This window comes from Penaeus vannamei, chromosome 7 (assembly GCF_042767895.1).
Source record: "Penaeus vannamei isolate JL-2024 chromosome 7, ASM4276789v1, whole genome shotgun sequence".
In the NCBI taxonomy this organism is placed as follows: domain Eukaryota; kingdom Metazoa; phylum Arthropoda; class Malacostraca; order Decapoda; family Penaeidae; genus Penaeus; species Penaeus vannamei.
In genome coordinates this window covers 20,857,080-20,877,079 of record NC_091555.1, presented here as the reverse complement: position 1 = coordinate 20,877,079, position 20,000 = coordinate 20,857,080, and the positions used below count along the sequence as shown (strand labels likewise).

Genomic DNA, 20,000 nt, shown 5'->3' with positions numbered 1-20,000 from the left:
TAAGGGAGGAGGGAGAAGAGCAAGGGGAGACAAAATAGAAGATGAAGGGAGAGAGAGAGGAAGTTCAGAGGAAAAGGAGAATTAGAAAGAAAAAAATGGGAAGGAGAAATAAGGAAGAAGAAGGACAGGGAGTGGGAAGGAGGGAGTGGAAGGGAATGGAGAAGACAGAGAAAAAAATAGAGACGGAAAAGGTGACAGGAGCGAAAGAGAAGTGGCGAGGAAGAAAGAAAACCAGAGAGGGAAGAGAAAAAGTAAAAGAAAGAAGGAAAACAAGAGCAAGAAAAAAAGAAGAGAAAGTAAATAAAATAATATAAAGAAAGAAAAAAAGAACGACCCCCCCCCAAAAAAAAAGACATAAGAAATGGTTACCGTATACATACTAGAGGGGAATGGGGAGAGGGGGATCGTGGGAAAAGGGGAGGGGAAGGGGGGAAGGGGAGGGAGGGAGTAGGAGTTAAAATACCAAACAGCAATTTAGATTCAGAGAAGGCAAAGGTAAAAATGATGACACCACGGGCGGCTTGCATACTCCCCGCCCGTTATTGAGTTAGGGAAAGTAGTTGGTCAGCCGTTGAGATCTGCACCGCCTTCAAAGTCTGCATTGATGTTAAAAACATGTAACAGCTGTGCAAATGTGCAGTTGTGAGTGAAGTTTGGCCATTTGCGATTACTGGAAACTACAGTGACTGTAAGGGACTACTGCGATTGCTTCTACTTGCAGGAACGGTATTGCTTCTATTTGTAAATTAGTTTTTTTCTGCCTTTAAATGCCGCTTTCATGAGTACGACTATGATCATTGACATAGCCTGCTACCAAACGCAGCCATAAATAGAATAACGATCCTAACAATTCAAAAACAATATCTAAACAAAACAAAAGAAGAACCAATAAAACAATTCAATCAGGTACGGTAATACTTCTATTTCTACACTTTCTTTTTTTCTTTTAATGCCCCTTTCATGACTACAATTATCATCATTAACATATAACCTGCCACCCAAACGCGACCTTAAATAAAATAGCGATCCTAACAATTCATAAAACAATAACATATCTAAACAAAACAAAAGAACCAATAAAACAATTCAATCAGAAACGATATGTAGAAAATATAAGGAATCTAATCCTCTTTCGTTCAGAGGAAACGCGTCGCTTAACCTAAAACACTACGTCTATTATTATGATCGATAAGCTCCTCCCCCTTCTCTCTCCCTAGCGATCTGTCTCTTTGGTTGATTGTCTGTCTGTTTCTCTTTCTCCGTTTGTCCCTTGTCTTCTCTGTCACTATATTGCTGTACTTTCTCTTTCATAACTTTCTGCATCATCATTCTCTCTGTCTGTCCTGTCATATATTTTGTTCTTTCTCTCTCTCTCTACCATCTCTCTCTCTCTCTCTCTCTCTCTCTCTCTCTCTCACTACCTCTCTCTCACATGTCACACACACACACACACTACGTACACACACACACACACACACACACACACACACACACACACACACACACACACACACACATACACACACACACACGCACACACACACTCTTTCGCTCCCTCACTCTTCCACTCTTTCGTCCTCACATCCTCTCACTCTCTGATTCTTTCACTCCCTCATTCCCATCCTCACTCGCTTCCATCCCCCCCCCCCTCCCCCCCGTTCTCAAGAATTAGCAGCACTCCCGCTTCAATTTAAGTCCGAGTGACGGATTTACTTCTCTTACTTTTTTCTCACTCCAAATATAACGGAAAATAAAGCCAGTGATTGGAAGTTTCGGATAAAGAATGGATCCGATGAGATTAAAAAAGTAAAACGCCGAGTTTCAGGAAGGGAGGGAGGGGGAGGGAGAGAGGAAAGAAGAATAAGGAGGAAGGGGAAAGGAATGGGAGGAAGGAGGGAGAGGGGGGAGGGAGGAATGGAGAGGGGGAATGGGGAGGAGGGAGAGGGGGAGAGGGAATGGGAGGGAGAGGGAGGGAGAAAGGGGAAAAAGGAAAGGGAGGGAGGAGAAGAGGGAATGGGAGAGGGGGAAAGGAATGGGAGGGGAAGGAGAGGGATGAGAGGGAGAGAAATGGGAGGGAAGGGAGGGAAAGGGAGGGAATGGGAGGGGAAAGGGAGGAGGAAGGGGGAGAGGAATGGGAGGGGGAAGAGGGCGAGGGAGGGAGGGAGGGAGGGAGGGAGAGGAGGAGCAGGGATGGAGAGGAGAGGAAAGGAAGGCGATGAGGGAAATGATGGAATTGGGGGAGGGAGGAAAGAAGGGGGAGGAGAGAGAGATACATAGGTAGATAGATAGACAGACAGAGAGAGAGAGAGGGAGAGAGAGAGAGAGAGAGAGAGAGAGAGAGAGAGAGAGAGGGAGAGAGAGGGAGAGGGAGAGGGAGAGGGAGAGAGAGATGAGAGAGAGAGAGAGAGAGAGAGAGAGAGAGAGAGAGAGAGAGAGAGAGATGGAGGGGAAGGAGGAGGGAAACGAGAAGGGGGAATAAGAGGGGGGGGTAAGGGACTGGGATGGAGGAAGCTTTGTTCTTAATTTATATTTGTGGGATCATTAGCGCCAATCTGATTAGGATGAACTCACTTAGCTCGGCCTCTTTGTGGTCGTTATAGGTCTATCTGGTTATCTAAACCGGTCTTTTCATTTATTCAGAAATTCGTATCTTTCTCTTTCTTTTTATTTTCTTTCTCTTTTGGAAATTTTGTTTTGGGGTATTTGTGTCCATTGTATCCATTGTCTTTATTACTTTTTTATTTCTTTCGTCTGGTTTCTTCAATACTCCTCTCTCCATCTATCCATCTTGTTTTTCCCTATATTCCCTTTCCTCCCAACACCCTTCCCCCATCTAGCTCTTTTCTTTCCCTCCTTCCCTCTCCCTTTCAATTCCTAACCCTTAACTCTCTCTTTCCATCCGCCTTCCCTCCTAACATTCACTTTCCCTCCCCCTCCCTCATTCTCCTATCTCTTTAACCCCTGCCTCCCTCCGCTCTTTCCCTCCCCCTTCCTGCATTCCCTCCCTCTTCCCTAACCCCTGCCCTCCCCCCTTCCCTAACCCCTGCCCCTCCCCTTTCCTCCCTCACCCCTTCCCTAACCCCTGCCCACCCTCTACCCCACCCCTCCCCGTATCCACACATCAACAGCATCCACGCAGCCGAAAAGGACACTCAAGGAGCCCCCCCATCCCCGGTCCCGCCCAACCCCCGCAGTGATGAAGGAGGAGGCGCCATACAAAGAGATGCCCTCAGAGGCAACCAAGTGGACACGTAATAAGGAGACGAATTAACCGGAACACAATCCGGAAATAAGGCCCAGAGGTAAGAGGGTTACGACGTAAAAATACCAGAGAGAGAGGGAGAGAGAGAGAGAGAGAGAGAGAGGAAAGAGGAGAGAGAGAGAGAGAGAGAGAGAGAGAGAGAGAGAGAGAGAGAGAGAGAGACGAGTAGAGAGAGACAGGGAGAGAGAGAGAGACAGAGAGAGAGACAGACAGATAGACAGAGAGAGAGAGAGAGAGTGAGAGAGAGAGAGAGAGAGAGAGAGAGAGAGAGAGAGAGAGAGAGAGAGAGACAGACAGACAGACAGACAGACAGACAGACAGACAGACAGACAGACAGGCAGACAGACAGACAGACAGACAGAGAGAGTAAGAGAAAGGGAGAGAGTGTATCTGCGAACGAACGCCAGAGAGAGACACCATCTTAGTATCTTTTATTTCCTCCGCTTGTATAGACCCTAATGTTGAAGGAAAAAAAATAGAAACTTAATCAACGGACACGTTTCCCGTTCCTATTTTCTCCTTACTCTTCTCTTCTTTCTCCTTCTTCTCTTTTTGGCGAAAGGAGAAAATCATTTCGGGCCAAAAATGCGACCACACGAGACAAACAATTGGCCTTGACCAGGAGGCGTGAGGAAGACGGTATATTGGATCAAACAGTGGTTACCTCGGCGGATGTTCCAGGGAGGAAGAAGAAGGAGGAGGACGAGGAAGAGGAAAGGAATGAGGAAGTGGGGAGGAAGAGGGGAGGGCGAGAGGAAAGACTGAGGAAAGGCGAGTGGGAGAGAGAGGAAGGAGTGGGAGGGGAAGGAAGGAAGTGGGAGGGAGAGGGAGAGGAGGGAGCGAGAGAGAAGGAAAGGGAGAGGAAGGAGACGAGTGGGAGAGAGAGGAAGAAGGAGTGGGAGGGAGGGAAGAGAGAGAGAGAGAGAGAGAGAGAGAGAGAGAGAGAGAGAGAGAGAGAGAGAGAGAGAGAGAGAGAGAGGGAGGGAGGGAGGGAGGGAGAGAGAGAGAGAGAGAGAGAGAGAGAGAGAGAGAGAGAGAGAGAGAGAGAGAGAGAGAGAGAGAGAGAGAGAGAGAGAGAAAGAGAGAGAAAGAGAGAGAAAGAGAGAGAAAGAGAGAGAAAGAGAGAGAAAGAGAGAGATAGAGAGATAGATAGAGAGATAGAGAGAGAGTGAGAGACAGAGACAAGGACAGAGACAGATAAACCGATAAACAGACAGACAGACAGACACAGACAAACAAACGCAGAGCCTGGGACAGACACAGACAAACGGACGCAGAGACAGAGACAGAGACAGACAGAGGCAGCAGTTACTTCCTCGTACCATCAATCTCTGTAACACGGGGTATATACTGGTCCAAACAGCTCTGAGAAACGAGAGCTCTGCCATCAGACAGAACTCGAACGCCCAAATCTTTTTTACTCCTCCTCAGGCTAGAACTACAAGGACATAGCTCCCATTATAGAAATTACCCATGAAAAAAATACAATGTCATAACATAGCGTAAAATAGAGAAAGGGAGAGAAAAGACAGAGAGAGAGAGGGGGGAAGAGATATAGATAAAGAGAGAGAGAGAGAGAGAGAGAGAGAGAGAGAGAGAGAGAGAGAGAGAGAGAGAGAGAGAGAGAGAGAGAGAGAGAGAGAGAGACAAAGCAAGAAAGAAAGAGAGAAAGCGAGAAAGAGAGACACCGAAGCTCAAGACATCCACGGAGAAAGAAAAACAAACTAAAAGAGGAAGAAAAAGAGAAAAAAAAAATACAACCAAAAACAGCCACAGACATAAAAGAGAAAGGAAGAGAGAAGCGCCAGGGACTAGCAGCATGGCTTGTGTTAGTGATCTTGGGATTCGAACGCCAGGAAGGGGGATTTAATCTGATGAATCGGACACATTCACCACGACAGCATACAAGGTGTTAGAATTGCAGTCATTTACAATTCAGAGCTGGACGGTGTTGGGGGATCTTATAAATATGTGTATATATATATTTTTTTCTTCCCCTTCAAGTCCTGGTAGTTAGTTTGTTTGTTCGTTTTATCTTTATGATATATTCAAGATATTTGTAGTTTATTTATCGCGCAACCAAACAAAGAATTTCGTAAAAACGGATAGTTGGTACTAGCTACTGGCTTCATTTTTGTTTGTTTGTTTGTATGTTACGTTTCATAGCTCTTCTACGGTGACTATCTTCTCAAAAACAATTCCGCATGGAATATCAAAAAATGGGAAAAACAAAACAAACAAACAAATCTAAATATACACACCCGAAGTTGCGGGTACGAAGTTCTGTATACATATGGAACATGCAAACAGCGCGGCGAGAACAAAAGCAAAGATTTGTCCAGCGCTGAACAACGTACGCGAACATACGAAGTTTTCTGGCAGTTCCGAAGTACAAAGAGATTTGTTCTAGCGCTGGGGGGAGGGGGAGGGGCGAGGAGAGGAGAGAGGAAAGGGGAGAGGGGAGGAGGGAGGGGGAGAGGAGAGGGAGAGGGAGAGGGAAGGAGAGAGAGGAGAGGAGAGGGAGGGGAGAGGGAGAGGGAGAGAGAGAGGGAGAGGGAGAGGGAGAGAGGAGAGGGGGGGGGGAGGGAGAGAGGGGAGAAAGGAGAGGGGAGAGGGGGAGGGGAGGGGGGCTCTGTGCATAAACCCTGGCCCTCCGAAGAATCGCAAGAGTTTCAAGAACTTCCGGCCAAAGAAAATGGCTAAAGTGATAATAATATGGATAAGGATTTGTTTTTCCATCCGAAAGGAGGAAGGAGAAGAAGAAAATGAGGAAGGAAAGAAGAAAGGAAAGAAGGAAGGAAGGATGGAAGAAATAATGGAAGGAAGGAAGGAAGGAAAGAAGGAAGAAAGGAAGGCAGGAAAGAGGCAAGCCAGGAAAGAAGGAAGAAGAGAAAGAAAGGAAAATATTCAAGTGTCACTTTGAAAAATGCATTCCAGTAGAAACAAACGCATGCCTTTCGTTGTTCGCATGACACAAGGGGGGGGGGTGGAGGAGAGAAAAAGGAAGGGAGGGAGGAGAGAGAGAGAGAGAGAGAGAGAGAGAGAGAGAGAGAGAGAGAGAGACAGAGAGAGAGAGAGAGAGAGAGAGAGAGAGAGAGAGAGAGAGAGAGAGAGAGAGAGAGAGACAGTCAGACAAAATGACAGAAAGACATATAGATAGGCTGACAGTCAGACAAAGAGAGAGAGAGAGAAAGAGATAGACAGATAAACAGACAGAACAGAAGAACCAAAACATAGAGACGAATAAAACAGAAACAAGAAACTTTTGCCGTTGTTTCCCGCCGGATATTACAGGCGTCGTTCCATTTTTTTTTTCTCTTTTTTTTTCTTTTTTTTTCGTGCATTTCCATCTGAGGAAGCAGATACAAAGATATAGGCAGGGATTTTGTTTATCCTCGCCATAAAACTACGCCGAAGGGAAGGGATTCCTTGAGGCAGATTCGAGTCGGCGCCAACATCGCCTTCCCGGGAGGTTATGGGGCTTGAGAGAGAGAGAGAGAGAGAGAGAGAGAGAGAGAGAGAGAGAGAGAGAGAGAGAGAGAGAGAGAGAGAGAGAGAGAGGGAGGGAGGGAGGAGGGAGGGAGAGAGAGAGAGAGAGAGAGAGAGAGAGAGAGAGAGAGAGAGAGAGAGGGAGAGAGAGAGAGAGAGAGAGAGAGAGAGAGAGAGAGAGAGAGAGAAAGAGAGAGAGAGAGAGAGAGAGAGAGAGAGAGAGAGATTAACAGACATAAGACCGGGGACAAAATGTTTCGTGTTTGCGCTTTGCAATAAGGGGTGGTGGTGGGGGGGGGCGGGGTTAATTCTGCCCCCTCGTGCTCTCTTTCGCCATTCGTATGTACCGACAGAGGCTGCGAGGGGAGAGGGGGAAGGGAGAGGGGGAGGGGGGATTGGGGAAGAAAAGGGAGCCAATCCTCCTTGTGAGAAATAAGGAAGAACTACCCAGGCTTTCCTTGACTTTACCGTCCATCGAATGGCTTCATGGACACGAGGATAGACGATGCAGTGGAGAGAGAAAAAAAGAAGAAAAAAAAATCTTTACTGCGCGGCTTTCTTCTCAAATACCACCGATTTCCCCGCGTCCGAAAATAAATCCACGCAGAAACGACCGACGAACGACCCTATGAAACCCGCGAGTATAGGGAACTAACTAGAACTAACGACTTTGTCTACGACCTCCCAGGCCCAACGGAGAGTCGCGCAGCCCCGCAGCATACGTGTCGAGACGGTGACCATAAGCATAATCTTGTTCCGGGTTCTTGATACGCTCGCGGCCTGACCAGATTTATCATCTTCGTTAAGTACAGCCTGAAAACAAAGCACGAGATCCATACGAGTGCCAAGTCTGGCATCCGTGGCGCCCCCATACAAGCCCAGCTATGGCACTCCTGAGACAAATTACTCTCCGGGTGACAGTTTAATAGGTTGATATGTGAAAGGAACTGATTTAAGCCACGGAGGGTAGATAAGACCGTGGCTTTTTTCCCTTTCTTTCTCTCCCTTTTTATCTGGCTCTGTCTGTGGACATCAAAGTCTTGATATCTATACATGTGGTATTCCTTCCTGCTCATTTCTGTATGTTTTTTTGGTCTTGTCTAAATACAAGTCCCTTTTTCCCTCATATATTATGTACCTCTATCTCTGTCTCTGTCTCAATGTCTTTCTCTCTGTATGTCTGCCTGTCTGTGTCTCTCTGTCTTTGACTCCCTCTTTCTCTCTCTCTACGTGTTTATATCATCATTTATATACCCAGCAATTGATGTACCTACTTAACACATCCTCCTTCTCCCTCTCATCAGTTCTCTATTCATTTGTTTATATTGGAATCTATACATAAACCAATTTATCCACCTCCTTACCACCCCCTCCCCCTCCCTCCTTACCACCCCTCCCCCTCCCTCCATACGAGGTCTGGATTGGAAGGAACGAGTCATCGCCGTCATCTCTTTCATCTCCGCCATCGGGGCCCCAGGGGATCGTAATAAGCCACACAGGTCATTGCAGTTGCTTCTCGAATGACGTAATCTAAGACGACCCCGAAAAAGGAATATAAAAAAAAGGTGGAAAAAAACGCTTAGCTATTACCGAGTCTGTAATATTGGTTCAAGATCCCGGCGAGAGGGTCCTGGGACTCGGCACGCGCGGAAGGGTCACTCCCACGTCATTCGATGCGGCAATAACGACCATCGGGACGACGGGAGGAGAACTGTGATGTTACCGGCGGAAAGATGCTGCAGAATAGGAGTCGAGGAGCAATATAGCGCGGGTTACGGCGAGTGTCGGGAGGAAGGAGGAAGACGCGGGGAAGATCGCCGTGTTTTCTGAAGAGGCTTTCGGGAGGCACGCTCGCCCCCCCCCCTCCCCCTCCTCGAGTCCGATCATCATGCAATCTGCGTTGGATTTTTGCCTTGGCTTCAATTTGCCGCTTTTTTGAGGGGGATGAAGGAGGACAGACACTAGAATAAACACATAAAGAGAAAAAAAAATAAAAAGAAGCAAAGCTTGCAAAATCAGAGACTGATAGAGACTGAGATAGACAGATATATATATATATATATATATATATATATATATATATATAAATGTATACATATATATATATGTATATATATATATATGTATATATATATATATATATATATATATATATATATATATATATATATATATATATATATATATATATATATATATATATATATATATATAGAGAGAGAGAGAGAGAGAGAGAGAGAGAGAGAGCGAACGAGAACGAGAACGAGAAAGAGAGATAGAGAGAGAATCAGACATAGAGAGTCAGAAAGAGAGAGAGAGAGAGAGAGAGAGAGAGAGCGGAGCAAGGCAAGGAGAACGAGAAGAGAGATAGAGAATCAGACAGACAGACAGAGATGGCAGGCAGACTAACCAGAAGCGCTACCAAGGCACTTTAACTCAAATCATCCCTAACGCGGTGTTTATTCGCCGCGCGAGGCCCGGCGCCGCCATCACGCCTCGTCCCGTCCCATCGTAGCCGGCGAACAGCCTAAGAAGCGCCGCCGCCAGCCTTCCGGAATTCATTAGCGAGGCCTAAATATTAGATTTGTTCTAGCGATTTCCGCCGGCGAGGAACACGTGATCAAATAGAGAGGAAACGGAAACTCGAGCCGAAGCGTCGGAATACACACATGCTCACACATCCGCACGCACACACACACACAGGTGTGTATATGTGTGTGTGGTATATGTATACATATGATATATATATTTATATATATATATATATATATATATATATATATATATATATATATATATATATATACATACATATATATATATATATATAGTGGCGATATATATGATGATGTGTGTATGATGTGTGTGTGTGATGATGATGTGTGTGTGTGTGTGTGTGTGTGTAGTGTGTGTGTGTGTTGATGTGTGATGATGATTACGATGCGATTAGTGCGTGTCAGTTGCGTGGGTTCATGTGTGTGTGTGTTTGATGTGCTTGTCTGTTATGTATTGTGTGTGTGTGTGCATGTGTGTGTGTGTGTATGTATGTGTGTGTGTGTGTGTATGTATGTGTGTGTGTGTGTGTGTGTGTGTGTGTGTGTGTGTGTGTGTGTGTGTGTGTGTGTGTGTGTGTGTGTGTGAGTGCGTGCGTGTGCGTGTGCGTGTGCGTGTGCGTGTGCGTGTGTGTGTGCGTGTGCGTGTGCGTGTGCGTGTGCGTGTGCGTGTGTGTGTGCGTATTCGTGTGCGTGTTCGTGTGCCTGTGTGTGTGTGTGTGCGTGCGCGTGAGTGTGAGTGTGTGTGTGCATGTGCGTGTGCGTGTATGAGTGTGAGTTTCCACGAGTATCAGAAGAAAGGGTACACATTTCTCGCCACAGAAAGCACGACAGAAGACATTCTGCTTCCACGTACATATACACAGTCATGCACACTTACACACATTAAGGTTTATGTCATGTCATGGCAAGTGCCTCCCGGTAACTCAATAGCAAGGCAACGCTGGTGTCAGGTCGCCGGCATGCTTTCCCGACCCGAGAACTCTCCGCCAGAAAGGAAAGAAAAAAGAAAAAGAAGAGAAGAGAAAGGAAAAGAAAAGACAAAAAAAGAGAGAGAGAAAGAGAGAGAGAGCAAGAGGCATACCTTAAATAACAGGGTGGAGGGGGGAGGGGTGGGTGGGGGGGAGCAAATTTACTTCTCAAATTCGTAATGTAATAAAGAAGCACGTCGAAGAATCCATTAGACCGCTAGAAGGGATAGTGTAACTTCACTAGTGAGTGTGTGTGCGCGAAAGAGAGAGAGAGAGAGAGAGAGAGAGAGAGAGAGAGAGAGAGAGAGAGAGAGAGAGAGAGAGAGAGAGAAAGGGGAAGGCAGGGAGGGAGGGAGAGGCGAAAACAGACAGACAGACAGACAGACAGACAGACAGACAGACAGAGACGAGACAAGATGGGTCGAAATTGAATTGCTGCATCGCGCCGCGGCGAGGGTGGCACCGTATACATTAGCCCGAAGGCCGACCGCACAAACAAAGCCAAAATCACGCAGCCACTCATTCCGGAATCTCTTTATCAACGACGCAATGACAGAGTTCAGTTGCGGAATTTCCTTTCTTTCTCCTTATACGTCCTGTAATTTCGCTCGTCTTCCGTACCGAAGAATACAACTGCTTGTCCACACGGCAGCCGGATAAAGTGACACACGGGCGACTACCGTGACAGACAGACTGCCTTCTTGCCTAAACTACTTCCCTACCTGCTTCTCCGCTTACCTACTTCCCTGCTTGCCTCGCTGCCTTTCCTCTTGCCTGCTTGCTTGTCCTACTGTCTTTATTGTTGGTTGTCTGTTTGACTTTCTTATTCAGTCTTGCTTGTTCTCTTTCCTTCTTTCTGTCTCTCTGTTTGGGTGTATGCGTAGGCCCTATTTGATCGTTTCCTTTCCTGTGTTTTCCTCTTTATTCTTTATTCTCTCTGCTTGCTTACCTACATTTTATTTTCTTCCCTTCCTACTTCACATGCCTACCTTCCTTCCTTCCTTGCGACTTCTCCGATTATTGCCTGTTTATATGCTTCTTCTTCTTCTTTCTCACTTTCTTCGGTCAGTCAGTCAATCAGTTAGCCAATCCAGTCAGCCAATCGGTCACTTAGTCGGTCAATCAGTCAGCCAGTATGTCAGACAGTCAGGTATTCAGCCTGTCAGTCAGTCGATCAGAAAGTCAGTAAGTCAGTCAGTCAGTCGATCAGAAAGTCAGTAAGTCAGTCGATCAGAAAGTCAGTAGGTCAATTAGTCAGGCATACAGACAGTCATTCAGTTAGTCAGTCAAACGGTCGGTCAGTCAATCAGCCGGCCAAGTACTGGGGCAGTGTCGTCAAGAAGTCACCCGAGATCTTCAAATAATAATATCGATCACGGCACAGCTGGCCTATTCGATGCGTCTGTGTTGTCGTGCATCAGTCATTGCTTTCCCGGCCTGAAACTGACGCCCACTCCGCCCGCCTCTCCTCACTGGTTACTGACCTTTTTCTGCCATGTGTAATTTATCCTGTGGTCTTCATAGCTCTGCCTGCACTTGTCATTCTGTCTTTCTGTCTCTCTCCTTCTTTCGCTTTTCGATCTTTTCATCTATATATATCTCTCTTCTATCTCCGCCCTCTCTTTCTATCTATGTATCTATCTAATCTATTTATCTCTCTCTCTCTCTCTCTCTCTCTCCTGCACTCATTCTATCGACTATTCTAACTCTAATAATCAATTCACGTTCGTCGGCGAGCAGTGCCCCGTCTTGTCTCCCGCCGGGCACCTTTTGTTACGTCTCATATACACACCTGTCGATCTACTCCTCCTCCTCCTCCTCCTCCTCCTCCTCCTCCTCCTTCTCGTCCTCGTCGTCGTCGTCCTCCTCCTCCTCCTTCTCCTCCCCTTCTCCTTCTCGTCGTCGTCCCCCTCCTCCTCTCCTCCTCGTCGTCGTTTTAGTCTCTTCTTCCTCGCTGTCGTCATTCCAATCCTTTTTTTCTGATTCTCCTTTTCCTCTTCATTCTCTTGGTCCTCTTTGTTTTTTCTTTTCCTTTTTCTTCTCCTTCCATGTCCTTCTCTTTCTCCTCTTTATGCTCTTTCTCAACTTCCCTTTCTTCCTCTTTTTCCCCTTCTCCTTTTCTATCCACTCATCATTCTCTACCTCCTTCTTCTGTGCAACCCCTTCCTTCCTTCCACTCCTTCCATGTTGTTCCCCTCTTTTTCCTCTTTTTTTTTTTCTCTTACCTACGTTCTTCTCCTGTCTCTTCCCTCTCTCCTTCATCTTCCCATTCTTTCCGATCCGCTTTTCTTCCCTCTCCTCTGCTTCCCCTCCCCTTTCTTTTCCTCCTTCTTCCCTCCACTCCATGTTTTTCTTTTTTACCCCTTCCTTTCCCTCTTCTTCCCTTTCATCCCTCCCCTTATCGCATCTTTCACCACTTCCCCCATTTCCTCCCCTTCCCCCATCCCCCATTTCCTTCTGACGCCCCATTTCTTCCCCTTCCTTATCTCCTCTCTCGCGCCCTCCCCTGCCCCCCTCCCCCAGCCCCACTCACCTTTCTTCCACACGACATATTACTTGTCACTTGTTACTGGCCGCCCGATGTGTACCTGTGTGCGTACGTGCGTGTGTGTGTGTGTGTGTGTGTGTATGTGCGTGTGTGTGTGTGCGCGCGCGTGCGGCGTGCGGGTTTGCGTGAATGCATCCTTGCGCGCTCATGTGCATATGCATGTGATTGTGAATATGCATATGTAGGTATATAAATGTATATACGCACATATGTATATCTGTATGCACACGTCCTTACGCCCATCTGTACGTTTAAGAGACAAGAGAAAAAGCCCCCTAACTGAGCCATATTGCTTTCTGTCCTTTTCGAGACCATCCTAATCGTCCCATAGAAGACCTCGTGTCGATGGGGCAAAGGTCACCGGTCCAATAACCTGGATGGAGGTCGTTAGCAAGCATATGATCATTAGACACTGGACTCGGAGCCGCGACAACGAATGACATTGTGCAAAGCGTCTCATTCTCCTATAGTGTTTATTTTAGCGTGTTTTTTTCTTCTTATGTTTGTTCGATTCTTTTGTGGTCCTCTTCGTTTTTTTTTTCATTTTTCTTCTTTTTGTTCTTCAATTTCTTCTTCTTCTTTTTCTTCTTCTGCTTTTTCATCATCTTTATCTTTATTTTCATCTTTATCTTCATCTTCATTTTCATCTCCTTCTTCTTCCTCTTCTTCTTTTATCCTCTTCCTCCTGCTTTTCATACTCTTCCTCTTCCTCCTCCTTCTCCTTGTCCCCCTCCTCCTCCTCTTCCTCCTTCACCCTCTTTCTCTCGCCCCTTTCCTTTACTCCGCCACCATCCTTCGCCATCATTCGTACGTCAAAATATGATAATGCATATGTTTATCTGCGGGCCTTGATGTAGAAAGTTAGTTATACAAGGCCGAGCTGCGCCTTTCTGAAACTTATAAGAGGACCAGGGGATCAGGCGGCATCTTAAGCCCCCCCCCCCAAAAAAAAAAAAGAAGAAAAAGAAAAAAAAACTTTTCTGGGTGAAGAAAATTTTTGATCATGACGTTAAGATAGGAAGAAAAAACGCTTCATTTGGGCATTATTTTTGTCGCTTGGAATACGATATCGGGGGAAGATGAGGAGAAGAGATGATAGTGATGATGGTGAAGAAGGAAGAGAAGGAGGAGGAGGAGGAAGAAGAAGAAGAAGAAAAAGAAGAGGAGGAGGAAGAGGAGGACTAGGAGGAGGAGGAAGAAGAGGAGTAGCAGGAAGAGGAGGAGGAGGAGGAAGAGGAAGAGGAAGAGGAAGAGAAGGAGGAGTAGGAGCAGGAGGAGGAGAAGAAGATGAAGAAGAAGAAGAAGAAGAAGAAGGAGAAAGAGAAGACGAATGAAAACAAAACAAAAAAATTATTATCGCAAACGAAGCTGGAATATTAGGGGGAAAAAGTAACAATCAGACAAAAAAATAAATAAACAAAAAAACTAAAACTAAAACTAAAACTAAAATTAAAAAAGCAGAAAATTTTAAAGCGTCCAAACACTACCCATTAACACCAGGGGGAAAGAGCCATCATTTCCCTACATCACCCGGAGAGAGACACCTTTATCCCCCGTGCTTGCGATCGTAAAAAGGGGATAATAGCCCCTCTGACGTCGGCACATAAGGGCGAGAATAAACAAACACTTAGGCGACAATAGAATTCTCCATTACTGTTCCTCCAGTGTGTTATGCTCTGTGTTAATGATTGCGGGGTTATATCATAGCACGGAGTTACGTAGGGGGGAGGGGGGTATGGGAGTGGAGTGGGGGTAGGGGGGCGGGGGAGTGGGGCGGGGGTGGGGAGTATGGGGTGGTGGGGGGTATGGGGCAAAGAGATAAGTTGGAGTTAAGGGAGTGGGGGTGGGGGAGTATGGAGAGTGAGAGTGTAAGGGTTAGGGAAGGTGTGGGGGGGTATGGGAGTGGAGTGGGGAGTAGAGGAGGGGTGGGGTGGGGAGTATGGGGTAGTGAAGTGGGAGAGACATTGGAGGGTATGGTGTAGAGTGAAGGGGGTAGGGGGTGGGTGGAGGAAATATGGGAGGAGTGATGCGGGTATGGGTAGAAATGGGTATGGGAGTGTGGGAATGGGAGTGGAGTGGGGGTAGGGCAAAAGGTGAATTGGGAGGGCGGTATGGGAGTGAGGGAGTGGGAGGTGCAGTGGGAGAAGTTTGCTTACGAAGGAGGTGGGAGGAAAGTGGTTATGTGTGCTGTGAATATCAGTCACAGGAGGAGAGGGTAGGGGGGAAAAGTAGAGGAAGGGTTGGGGAGGAGAGTTGGGAGGGAAGGAAGGGGAGGGGTAAAGGAGAGGGAATGGGAAGAAGAACTGGGGGTAGGGAGGGACCGGGAGGTAGTAGGGGAAGGAAAGAGGGAAGGGGAAGGAGGAAGGAGGAAGGACGAAGGAGGAGGAGGAGAACAAGAAGAAGAAGAAGAGGAAAAGTAGGAAGAGGAGGATGTGGTGTTGACTGCAAAAGCAGAAAAAAGGAAAGGCAAGAACTGCGGATACATTAACAGAGAAACAAACAAAGAAGAAAAAAATATCAGGAGGACAAAAATAAACAAACAAACATAAAAGTATAAAAAAAGAACAGGAACAGAGAAAAAATAGAAAAATACCAGCAAAAACAAGCAGGAACATAAAAAAGAATGGTAAAAATTCAGCAAACACAACAATAAACAATGATAAAAGCAAAATAAAAGCTTCTGACAATGGCAAGTCGGATGGTATCAGTGCAAAAGACGACGAAAGAGGGGGAGGAGAAACAGCAATAACAAACAGGGAGAGAGAGAGAAGAAAAAGAGGGAAACATAGTCAAAAAGAAGTAAAAAATGCCACTCCCCCCCCCAAAAAAAAACGAATTCTCTTTCTTTCTTTGTTTCTTCTCATTCTTTCCTCTCCCGTTTTTCTCTCTTTCTCCCCCACGCATCGCTCTTTTTTAAGTTCCTTGACTTGCTTTTTTCTTTTTTTTCAATCTCTTTTATATTTGTTCTTGCGCTTTTCCTTTCCTACCATAATTCATCATCCTCTTTCACTTAATATTTCTTTCCCCTTCTCTCTCTCTCTCTCTCTCTCTCTCTCTCTCTCTCTCTCTCTCTCTCTCTCTCTCTCTCTCTCTCTCTCTCTCTCTCTCTCTCTTTCACTTTCTCTTTCTCTCTCTCTGTTTCTCTGTTTCTCTCTCTCTCTCTCTCTCTCTTTCTTTCTCTTTCTCTCTCTCTGTTTCTCTCTCTCTCTCTCTCTCTCTCTCTCTCTCTCTCTCTATCTCTCTCTCTCCTTACAATCCTACCTTTCTTCTCTCCCTCTTACATCCCCCTTCTTCCCTTCCCCTCCCCCCGGACATCTCCTTCCTCCCTCCTCTCTTCCTCTTCATCTCCCTTCGACCATCTCGGCTTCGCCTAACCCTCCCCCTTTTCTCCCCTTCCCCCTCGCCCATCCCAAGTCCTCCATCCCTTCCCACCTCCCCTCTTCCCTCCCTTCCACGCGACCCTCCACCACATTCATTCCTCCCTCCTTCACCCCACCCACGTCTTCATTTCTCCCTCCCCGCCCACCCTCTTCTCCCTCCCTCCCTCCTTCGCTCCACCCGTCTTCATTTCTCCCTCCCCTCCTCCTTCAACCCCACTCACGTCTTCCTCTCTTCCTCCCTCCCTCGCTCCCTCGTCACCCCTCGTCCTCCTCCCTCCCTCCCTCCCTCCTCCCCGTCCCTCCACCAGCAATCTTCCCTCTTCTCCCCCCCCTCACCCCTTCCCCCCACCCCCCCCCCCCCTACCCTTCTGAGACCCCAGTTTTCGGCCCTGATTACCGTCGAGTATCCCAAAAGCGAAAAATATAACACGCCTTCGCAATTATTCCCAAATGGCCGGACCCGACGACTACGGAGCGAGGACCGAGTCAGTCAGTCAGTCAGTCAGTCCGCATGGTCAAAGGACTCATCCCCGAATAATTGTTGATTGGGCAGGGAGGGGGGGTAAGGAAGAATGGGGTTAGGGGTTTGAGGGGTAGGGGCAAGGAGGTAGGAGGGGTTTAGGGGGAACGTAGGAGAGGGTTTAGGAGGGAAGGGGTAGGAAGGGTTTAGGGGGAGGGGTAGGAAGGGTTTAGGAGAGTAGGGGTAGGAGGGGTAGGGAGGGAGGGGGTTTAGGGGAAGGGGTTGGGAGGGTTTAGGGGGAGGGACGGGTAGGAGGGGTTTAGGGGGAGGCGGGTAGGAGGGTAGAAGGGGTTTAGGAGGGAGGAGGGTAGGAGGGGTCTGAAAGGGGAGGGGGGAGGGGGGAGGTTCGACTGCGGGCGCACTGGCGTTCCATGAGGGGCAAGGCGCGCCCTGCTGTGAACGGGCGGAACGCGTGTCCCACTGCAGGCACGTGTCCCCAGGGCGTGCGTGTGCTTCGGTGAGGGCGTGTGTATGTGTCCCATCGCGGGCGTAGGTGCTCCATTTTGGGCGTGCGTACCTCATTGCGGTCGATGATGTCCCATTGTGGGCGCATGTGGGAAGTGAGTCCAATTGCGGGCGTTGTCAGGTTGCCCCTTGATTTGCTTGTTTGTGTGCACGATGTACTGTCGTGGAAGAGAGGAGAGAGAGGGAGAGAGGAGGGAGGGAGGGAGAGAGGAGGGAGGGAAGGGGAAGGGAGGGGAGAAGGAGAGAGGGAAGGAGAGGGAGAGAGAGGGAGGGAGGGAGAAAGAGAGAGAGGGAGGGAGAAGGAGAGAGAGGAAGAGGGAAGGAGGCAGGGAGAAAGAAAGAGAGAGAGGGAGTGAGGAGGGAGGGAGGGAGTGGCAGTGCAGTGGCAGACCTACTGACAGACAAAAAAGACTTCCTTACAGACATAACGGCCGATAGAAAGACACAGGGATTTGCTCTAATGCCTTAGAGAGAGACAATTAATAATTCAACACATATGTGAATGAGAGCATACGATGGATTGGGGAACTTTTGGGGAAATTCGTTCACTTCTGTGGACGTGCCAGTGTCTAAATGTCTGAATGTGCATACATTTGTGAATACATTCATATATGCATTTGCATGTGTGAATGTATGTATATTTGTCTGTCTGTATGTATATATGTATGTTTGTTTGTTTGTATGTATGTATGCATGTATGTATGTATGTATGTATGTATGTATGTATGTACGTATGCATTTATGTATGTATGCATGTATGTATGTATGTATGTATGTATGTATGTATGTATGTATGAATGTATGTATGTATGCTTGTTTGTTTTATGTATGTACGTATGTGTATATGATTGTACGCACGTGTGAATATGTGAGCGAATGTGTGTATGTTTGTTTGTTTGTTTAAATGTAAAGTATGTATGTTTGTCTCTGCAGGTGTCAGTGTATATGCATGTCTTTTGCCTGCATATATTTGTAGTTGGTTAAAAATAGCCTACATGTGTACTTATGTGTAGGCTACATGTATGTATGTATGTACGTATGTATGTATGTATGTATGTATGTGTGTGTGTATGTATCTGTATACAAATGTTTGTATGTATGTATGTATGTATGTATGTATGTATGCATGTATGTATGCATGTATGTATGAATGTATCAATGTATGTAAATATGCATGTATGTATGTATGTATGTGTGTATGTATGTATGTATGTGTGTATGTATGTATGTATGTATGAATCTGAGCACAGTAAATAAAGAAATAAACCATATTCATAAGCATGCAAGCAATTGGATCTTTTCGCCTACCCACACTGGCGACATTCACAAGTGTAGGCCTATTCAGCCACAGGAAGAACTAGCAATTTACAATTTCCTAATAGCAATTCGGGAAAGAAAATCACTTGTTCTCTGTCTGTGACAGCGTGGGAGATGCAACAAGCAAGGAACAGCCGCAGAGGCCATCTCTCCTGCGGGGCGGTTGGCCGCTGGCTCTTCTCTTGGCCGATCATCCCCCCTCCATTTTTTTTTTTTTTTTTTTTGGGGGGGGCGGCATGCGCACGATGAATATAGGTGTAGGTATGTAAGGACCCCCCACTCCCTCCCTCTCCCCCCTCTCTCTCTTTCTCTCTCTCTCTCTCTTTCTTTCTCTCTCTCTCTCTCTCTCTCTCTCTCTCTCTCTCCCTCCCTCCCTCTCTCTCTCTCTCTCTCTCTCTCTCTCTCTCCCTCTCTCCCTCTCTTCCTCCCCCCCCCCCTCATCCTCACAAAGAGCAAAATACAAAAGGTTTATTGATATCTGGGTTTTGCTTTTATTTTAGGATATTCTTTAGATGGTGACTCTTTCTGCCCATCACTGTGTTTAGGGAACGAATGTGTCAGTCGCCTCGTCAATCCATCTACCGACCTCCCTTTTCCTTATCTACCTAAAGCAAATTTTCATGGGTATGAGCGCAAGTGAGCTGAAATATAGGCGTGCGTTTGCGTGTGCATGTGCCAGTGTATGTATGTATATAAACACGCGTGTGGGTGTCTGTGTGTGTGTGTGTGTGTGTGTGTGTGTGTGAGAGACAGAGAGAGAGAGAGAGAGAGAGAGAGAGAGAGAGAGAGAGAGAGAGAGAGAGAGAGAGAGAGAGAGAGAGAGAGAGAGAGAGAGTATGCAAGCAGGCTTCATCTCGCTGTACACTTGTTCCATATATCTCTCTGTATGAGTAAATGTATCTGAGTATTTCCTCGGGTGCGTCTGCGCGTAACCCTTTGCGTGAGAGCTTTCGAGGAAGGGAGAAAAGGGGGGGGGGGGTCGGGGGAGTAGTCGAGTGCATGCGTGTATGTGCGTGCGACTGACTGATCATGCGCGTGTGTGCGTGTGCTGATGTGTCTGCCCCCCCCCCCCTCCTCCATCCCTTACTCGACCTCGGGTCATATCAAAATCACACTTTCATCCAGCGTGACCTGGTTTCACCTAAGTTATCACCATAACACTGGTTCTTCCTCCGCCCTGAACACTGAATATGAAATGTGAAAAATAAGATTTCAATAACAAAAGTAGGGGTAGGGGAGGGGGGGAAATACATTAGTTTGTGTGTGTGTGTGGGGGGGGGGATAATACACACATCAACAGCATACTGAACCCTTTCCGTCCATACATCTCAATCTCTCCATACACCTGGGCCTGTATTTCCCAACCTGACGGACGACGCACCACGAAAGCAAAATGCCGAGTCGCCAAATCCACTCGCCCGCCTCACCGTGAAGTGTATATCGCACACGGAATCCATTTATTACGCTTGTCACGGAAGTCTATAAGCAATATTGAA

At 47.0% G+C, this 20,000-nt stretch overlaps 1 protein-coding gene across 5 annotated transcripts in view; it reads right to left on the bottom strand.

Moving 5' to 3' along the window:
* The window catches only part of LOC113822607 (uncharacterized), a 304,937-nt gene that overhangs the window by 284,105 nt on the left and 832 nt on the right, over positions 1-20,000 (bottom strand). The window lies entirely within an intron of this gene.